Below are 8,570 nucleotides of genomic sequence, written 5' to 3' on the forward strand. Positions count from 1 at the left end.
TCCTGCGTTCTTATGTTCTTATGTTGCTTAAGAAATTATGATTCCCAGTTCACAATTTTTCTGGGTGCTTCCTCTCAGAGGACAACCTCCTTTGTTAGGTCATGGCCAACCAAACCAGTACCTATAGAACAACTGGTCATCCCAGACAAATACGTCCCCGTGACGCTTAAAAGCTGGTCATGACACACCCATTGCAGGTCACCAGGAAGGGACAAGACACTATCTGTCACCAGACGAAAATACTACTTGCCCACATTACGGGTTGATGTAAAGAAAATATGTCGCACGGCCGCGTCCGTTTGTACTAAAGCTACAAAAGAAGGGTCCGTAAAGGGCCAGCACCGATGTTGCAATACCCAGTACCAGAAGGAGCCGCATGGGGATGTTTGTTAATATAGACAAGACAATACACCGCGTGGACCATGTCCTCGTGACGCACGTGTTGGCTGTCCACATTCGTCTCCTCGAATTCTTTTGCAGTGACAATGGCACCTGGATTAGGAACACGGTGATTGAGCCGAAATATGCGCTCGAAAGATTTAACATCACGCAATCCTTCATCACAGCTTACCCACCCAGCTGCTAATGGGTTGGTGGAGAGGGTTAACACAAAATATTACAGGTCATCAGGCCTATCGTGAACGATCTTCACGATGGCACTGGGAGGAGATTGGCTATCGCATGCTCTAATACCGCTTCCATAAATACGTCGATGAAACGATACTCTGAAGTCTCCCTACTACATCTTATATGGGGAATGGGCTTGTCTAGTACCGTGCGACTTCCTATAAAACCACAACAACCTTTCTACAACATTGATAGGTACGCACAACAGCTTAAGATACGCTATGTTTTCAAGATACACTCCAGAGGTTGGGGAGTATGTTAAGAAAGCTACAAAGGTTGAAATGATGTCAAACAACACAAACAGGCCGTCGGTGAAATTAAGAGGAATGGTAACACAGTCATGATTAAGCAAAGCGGATAGGAGTTTCAGGAAACTGGGAGGCTAAATTTGTGGGTCCTTACCGATTTGTTCGGAATGTCAGGGAAATCGGTTCGAGGTTCTAGAGTCAAATAGTGGAGTCAGTCTAGAAATTCACAGTGATCGTCTGAAAGTAATTCCTCACCTTTGGACCTTGATATTGATCATTCCCTCAGAGTCAAATGCTCAACAAGATCATACCCCCACCCATAGCTATAATTTGAGACCACGGGTATAAATACTTCATTCCAACCACTTTCAGATCATGATGTTGTTGTACCTCGGCTCCTTGCAACGACACCCATCCACCTGAAGCCTGGCCCCCTCACGGCACACATAGGAGAGGTCTTCCTCATAGAAGATGTGCTCCTCGTAAAATATCCATATACTTCCTAGACCAACACCACAGACGCAATCAGGATAGTTTCAGAAAAACTGCTCGGCATGGCAGACGCCATACGGGCTACCAAGACTAGGGAATCAAAGGCACCTTCTAGTACCAACTCTCTGAATCTTTTTCAACTACTGGAGAGTAGGACTCTGTTCTTACGGGGAAAAGTTGATGAGGTAGACATAGATTATAGTTTTCACTCAGTTCACTCTCGGGTAAAGAGGGGGTTGCTCAACTTCGTTGGGTCTGCCTCAAAGTTCCTCTTCGGTACGGCAACCGACGAGGGCGTGCGCGATTTGCGGGACCACTACGCTCATGTACTTTCCTTTGCTGCCCGAAATCGCAGGGTGATCAACGCCAATTGTAGAAAACTTGCGCGATTGCGTACTCACATTGAGGAACTGCTAGAGCAAACAAATAAGATGGTAGAAGTTACCAACATAGTTGTCAACAGATCGACCAGGTGAATCAGTTTCTCCTCCTAGATCAGGCCTTGCATGTATTAGAAAACGTCATTAACTCTGTCGCAACGGCAAATCAGCAGGTTATTAGCAACATGGTTGATGCAGCGCACGGTAGAGTCACACCTGCCTTGTTCCCTCTACACGATTTGAGAACGACTATCCATTCGGGTATCAAAATTATAGTCTCAAACCTTTATTCAACCCAGACATGAGTCAATATTTTTACCCCTTGATTGAGTCCAGCCTCACCCCGATGCCATAATCATGCATGTTCCGTTTCAGACGGCACACTTTTTGAAATTGTCCCGTTTCCCTTTTCCGCTAAGGACAGGGTGTTAGTCCTGGACACGACCCCGTCTCTTGTTCTAATCGCGAAGGATTTCGCTCTGTATTCAACGGGTAGCTACTCACTCTTGCAATATTGCAAGGAGACGGCCTCACCCGGGTGAACGTGTCTGACGCTCTTTCCCTGTGCCCTTACAAACAGCTACCACCTACACCTGTTTTCCATAAGAACTTTCAGGGTCTACATTATATCTCCAGCATCTCTTATGTGACTTATTCCCTTAATTCATTATCTTTTCCGCAAACGTAACAGAGTTTGCAGAAATCCTGGAGGAAACGCTGCCTGAATGTAGAGGGTAAAGTTTTGAACTGGGTCAAGGCGTGGCTTAGCAATAGGAACCAAAGAGTGCAAATTAATGGTAAAAGATCTGACTGGGGATGTGTTACGAGTGGGTCCCACAAGGTTCGGTATTAGGTCCACTTATGTTTATTATTTATATCAATGACTTAGATACAGGAATTAGTAGTGATGTTAGTAAATTTGCAGATGATACCAAGATCGGTAGAGTAATTGAGTCAGATCAGGACGCTAGTATTCTCCAAGGTGAACTCAACAGATTGAATGACTGGGCGGATAAATGGCAGATGGAGTTCAATGTAGGGAAGTGCAGTATTCTGAGTGTAGGTAGAACAACCCTCACATAACTATTGCTTAAATGACACTCTCATAAGCAGGTCTAAAAGTGAGAGGGATTTAGGGGTCTTAGTGAGCTCTGATCTCCGTCCAAGGGCACAATGCATTCAAGTTAGAAATCGAGCTAATAGGGTACTGGGATTTATTTCAAGGAGCGTAAGCAACAAAGCCCCGAAGTCTTCCTCAAACTATATTTAACATTAGTTAGACCTCATCTTGACTATGCGGTTCAGTTCTGGTCACCTTACTATAGAATGGATATCAAAATGTTAGAATCGGTGCAGAGGAGGATGACTAAGATGATTCGGGGTTGAGAAACTTACCATACGAGGAAAGACTCAAACAGTTAAACTTGCATTCTCTAGAAAAGGCGAAGGGTGCGTGGAGACATGATCGAGGTTTATAAATGGATGAAGGGCTTTAATAAGGGAGACATTCATAAGGTTTTGTTGGTAAGAGAACCGGGTAGGACACGAAGTAATGGGTTTAAACTGGATAAATTCAGATTCAACAGGGACATAGGCAAAAATTGGTTTACTAACAGGGTGGTGGATGATTGGAATAGGCTTAGCAGTCATGTGGTGAGTGCCAATACAATTGTCACATTCAAAAATAGTTTAGATAAATTCATGGACATCGATATTAAGTGGTGTTAGATACACGGGAGATTAGGGTTAAAGGAGCTGCCACGTACAGGCCTACCGGCCTCTTGTAGACTCATGCGTTCTTATGTTCTTATATTCTTAATACTTGCATCTCCCTACTTGTACCCTGGAATTTTGTACCAATGTTTCTGATGTTCGTCAGTCACGTCGTCATGCTACCTGTCCTGCACGATTATTTGGTTGTGCAGACACGGCGACTGGATGCAGGAGGCCACTGACAGGTAGTTTTCCTTTTCTCAAGCAAGTCAAATGACAGAAAACTGGCATTCCCCTGCCTATACTTAACATTGTACTATGTTTCACTACTGTATTTTTTTTAGGTGCTAAATGAACGTTTCATTGTCTGTAACTATGCCAGTTGATGGATACTTCTACATGTGTCCTTATATTTATCTTTTGAGATATTTATTACGATTCACGTCACACACGTTGTGTTTTACCTCTCACTATTTATATTATGACTACATCTGTTCTTACATAGCCAGTGTTTAATGAAATTGTATCATATGCATTCTGCTTAACATGATCCCACTATGTATGATAAGGGTAGCTAGACTGCTAGTTAGATTTTTTGTAAATCGCGAGGTCGCGATCACTGGAAGGTGACCGAGCAGTGTTATAGTAGGATATCAATGTATTATTGTTATTGTTATTATTTAATATCACCACGAATTAGGCATACAATTGTCAATGGAAAAAACCCACACGACAGATATATCACGCCACCTTATAGGAATGTCGTCCGTCAGTGTTTACAAATCTCAGTTTGTATACAAAGCATTTCATCATGCGTGGAGGTCACCTTGACATACGTGACCAATTGTAACTTCATTATTTTTCAATCTGTAACTCGTCACTCCTTCACGAGAGTCCGACTGACACACAACGGCAGTCGCTCGCTCCGACGCTCCTGTACTTATAGGCTAAGAATATATTCGCCTTAAGGAAGCTGAAGTCTTAATCAACGCCTTAAACGCCCCCGGTACACCGTTACAAGAGTTCAAGTCGTAGGCAGGAGGAAATACAGATGAAGGAAGATTGTTCCAGAGTTTACCAGCGTGAGGGATGAAGAGTGAAGATGCTGGTTAACTTTACATAAGGGGTTTGGACAGTATAGGGATGAGCATGAGTAGAAAGTCGTGTGCAGCGGGGCCCGCGGGAGTGGGGAGGCATGCAGTTAGCAAGTTCAACAGAGCAGTCCACATCTTGACTCACTCTCCTCGCTTAAATCTCCATCTTGGGAGAATTCAATGTTCACCACCAGCTTGGCTTTCATCCTCTTTTACTCACCAGCCTGGTGAACAAGCCTACAACTTTGCTCTCCTCAACGACCTAGAGCAGTTGGTTCAGCACCCTACTGTATTCCCGACGGTCTTGGAGACAGGCCCAATATTCTAGACCTTTTCGCCCTCTAATCCTTCTGCTTACTCTGTCAAACTATTCTCTCCGTTGGGTTCCTCCGATCATAACCTTATTTCTGTATCCTGTCCTATCGCTCCTGTACATCCTCTGGACCCACTGAAGAGGCGATGCTTCTGGCATATTGCTTCAGCTCGGTGGACGACCTGAGGATGTACTCATTCCGTGGAATGATTACTGCTTCCAGGAGAGACCCTCTGTGTGCCCGGAGGCATACATTCCTCATTCTGTCTCTACTCCTCATGCTAAAAGCCTTGGTTTAATCATGCTTGTTCTCAACTATTAAAGATTGAGAGGCAGCTCACAAAGGTTCCAGAGACTCCGAACTCACGCTAACTCTGACCTTTACATTTCAGCCCGGAATCTTGCCAAATCTATTCTCCGACTTACCAGCTTATTTTGCCAATAGGAAACGTCAACACCTTGCTTTTCTAATTCTTCCCGTGACTTCTGGCTGGCCAAAAATATCTCCTCAATTCACTTCTTCCTCTTTCCTCCTCTCCTTAACCCTGACGGCAGCACTGCCTTCTCATCTGTCTCTAAGGCTGAACTCTTCGCTCAAACTTTCTGTAAGAACTCCCACCTGGACGATTCTTGGCATATTCCTCCTACTCATCCCCCTCTGACTCCTTTATGTTTGTTATTAAGATTTTCCAAATGATGTTTTCTATGCCCTCTCTGGCCTCAGCTCTCAGAAGGCTTATGGACCTGATGGAGTGCCTCCTATTGTCCTTAAAACTGCGTTTCGTGCTGACACCCTGCCTGGTCAAACTCTTTCGTCTCTGCCTATCAACATCTACCTTTCCTTCATACTGGGATTATGCCTTTGCAGCCTGTGCCTAAGAAGGGTGACCGTTCAATCCTCAAACTACCGCCCTATAACTTTACTTTCCTGTCTATCTAAAGCTTTTGAATCAACCCTTAACCGGAAGATTCAAAAGCACCTTCCACTTCTAACCTCTATCTGGTCGCCAGTATGGGTCTCGCAAGGGGCGTCCTGCTGGCGATCTTCTTGCTCTTAAGGACAATATGAGGCACTCCATCAGGTCCATAAGACTTCTGAGAGTTGAGGCCAGAGAGGGCATAGCAAACATCATTAGGAAGAATCTTAAAGACAGGCATAAATGAGTCGGAGGGGGGATGAGCAAGAGGAATATGCCTAGAATCGTCCAGTGTTGAGTTGTTACAGAAAGTTTGAGCGAAGAGTTCAGCCTTAGATATAGAAGAGATGGCAGTGCTGCCGTCTGGATTAAGAAGAGGCGGGAAAGAGGAAAAAGTGAAATTGGAGGAGATATTTTTGGCTAAGTGCCAGAAGTCTCTGGAAGAATTAGAGAAAGCAAGGTGTTGACATTTGCTTTGGATAAAGGAGTTTTTGGTAAGTCGAAGAATAGATTTGGCACGATTCAGGAAATGTAAAGGTCATGGTTAGCAGGAGTTGAAGACTCTGGTACATTTGTGAACTCTCCAGCTTTGAGAGCACGAGAACAAGCGTGATTGAACCAAGGCTTTTTAGCATGGGGAGTAGAGAAGGTATGTGGAATGTATGCCTCCATTCCTGAGACAATCACCTCTGTGATGCGCTGGGCACACACAGAGGGGTCTCTATCCTGGAAGCAGTAATCATTCCACGGGAAATCGGGAAAGTACATCCTCAGGTCGTCCCACCGAGCTGAAGCAAAATGCCAGAAGCATCACCTCTTAGGTGGGTCCAGGGTGTACAGGAACGATAGGACGGGATGAAATAAGATTGTGATCGGAGGAGCCCAACGGAGAGAACAGTTTGACAGAGTAAGCAGAAAGAGTTAGAGGTAAGGAAGAGGTCTGGTATGTTGGGCCAGTCTCCAAGACGGTTTATGTCGACGACCTGGCAATCTGGTACTCAGCGTCTCGGATGTCCAACGCGGAGCGAAGACTCCAACATGCCATCCACAGAATATCAAGATGGGCAGATAATCATGGCTTCCGATTCTCACCATCTAAATCGGTTGCCATGCACTTTTGCCGCCTGAGAGGCCACCATCCAGACCCTGATCTCATCATCTGCGGTTTACGTCTACCTTTTGTGGAAGAACACATGTTCTTGATACTCACTTTGACGACAGGCGCCTCACATGGCTTCCACACCTAAAACCTTAAAAACAAAGTGCATGAGATCACTCAATCTCTTCCATGTTCTGTCATGTACTTCATGGGTCGCTGAACGCACTATATTCCTACGCCTCTACCAGGCACTCATCGGGGTCAAGACTATCCTATGGCTGCGAAGTATACACATCGGCAACAACCGCCCACCTCCGCACACTTGATGCAGTTCATCACGCTGCAGTTCGATTGTCAATCGGTGCTTTTAGATCATCCCTATATCAAGTCTTTTAGTCGACGCAGGAGTGCCAATTTTAGACTTGCAGAGAGACGAACTTCTTATTAAATATTGGTACAGATTACAACCCTGCTTACACCATTGTCATAGACATCAATGAAGATATTTTATACAGAAACAAGCCTCTCTTACCCCCCTTTGGGCTCCGTGTCAGGAAAACCATTGGGACCTCTCACTACCGTACTTCCCAACAGTAGTTTTCAGATACCCCCCATCACGCCATGGGAGTTCCCAACTATACATTTCTGCCGGTACTTCAACCTTAACAAAGCAAGCATCTCAGCGGGAACTACTCGACAGCTGTTCCTGTCCCAAACGCTAGTCACATCACATCTGTACCAGTATATACAGGCTCCAAATCCGATGCTGGCGTTGGATTTGGAGCTGTCTTCCAGACTTTTCTGTTCTGGAAACTTACCTGCACTAGCCTCAATTTTACTGCAAAACTATCTGCCATTCTTTTAGCCATTCGAACCATCTTCACTTTGCCTGTCGATAGGTTTACTGTCTACTCCGTCTCACAGGCAGCCTTATTCGCAATACAAAAGTTTAGAAGCACCCACCCTATCGTGTTAGACAGTTAAACGGGTGCGTGGAGACATGATCTAGGTTTATAAATGGATGAAGGGCTTTAATAAGGGGGATATTCATAAGGTTTTGTTGGTAAGAGAACTTAGTAGGACTCGAAGTAATGGGTTAAAACTGGATAAACTCAGATTCAACAGGGACATAGGCAAAAATTGGTTTACTAACAGAGTGGTGGATGAGTGGAATAGGCTTAGCAGTCATGTGGTGAGTGCCAATACAATTGTCATATTCAAAAATAGATTAGATAAATTCATGGACAGCGATATCAGGTGGGGTTAGATACTCGGGAGCCTAGGTTCAAAGTAGCTGCCTCGTACAGGCCTACCGGCCTCTTGCAGACTCTTACGTGCTTATGTTCTTATGTTCTTTCTTGTGCTTTCGATTTTTGTGTAAGCTTTCGTATCCGTGGAATTACAGATGGGATACTAGATGTGCTGGGTTGGCCCAAGTCTCTGACCAGCCGCGCTGCCACACTCCATCTGCCTACAGAGTCGTCTTGCACAACATCGTCCCAACCGCCAGTCACTGCATTCACCCGGCGTTTCAACCATGCGGCTGCTGGTCTAAGCCAGCCACCAACGGGCAGGTGTGCAATCAACCGTCCGCACCACGGGAACACAGTACGGCGCGTCACTCTTGTGGGTGGGGAGCAAGTCGGGTTGTCACGGGTCCACAGCAACTGGCCACCGGCGGACTGCA

This window comes from Eriocheir sinensis, chromosome 6 (genome assembly GCF_024679095.1).
Source record: "Eriocheir sinensis breed Jianghai 21 chromosome 6, ASM2467909v1, whole genome shotgun sequence".
Classification (NCBI taxonomy): Eukaryota; Metazoa; Arthropoda; class Malacostraca; order Decapoda; family Varunidae; genus Eriocheir; species Eriocheir sinensis.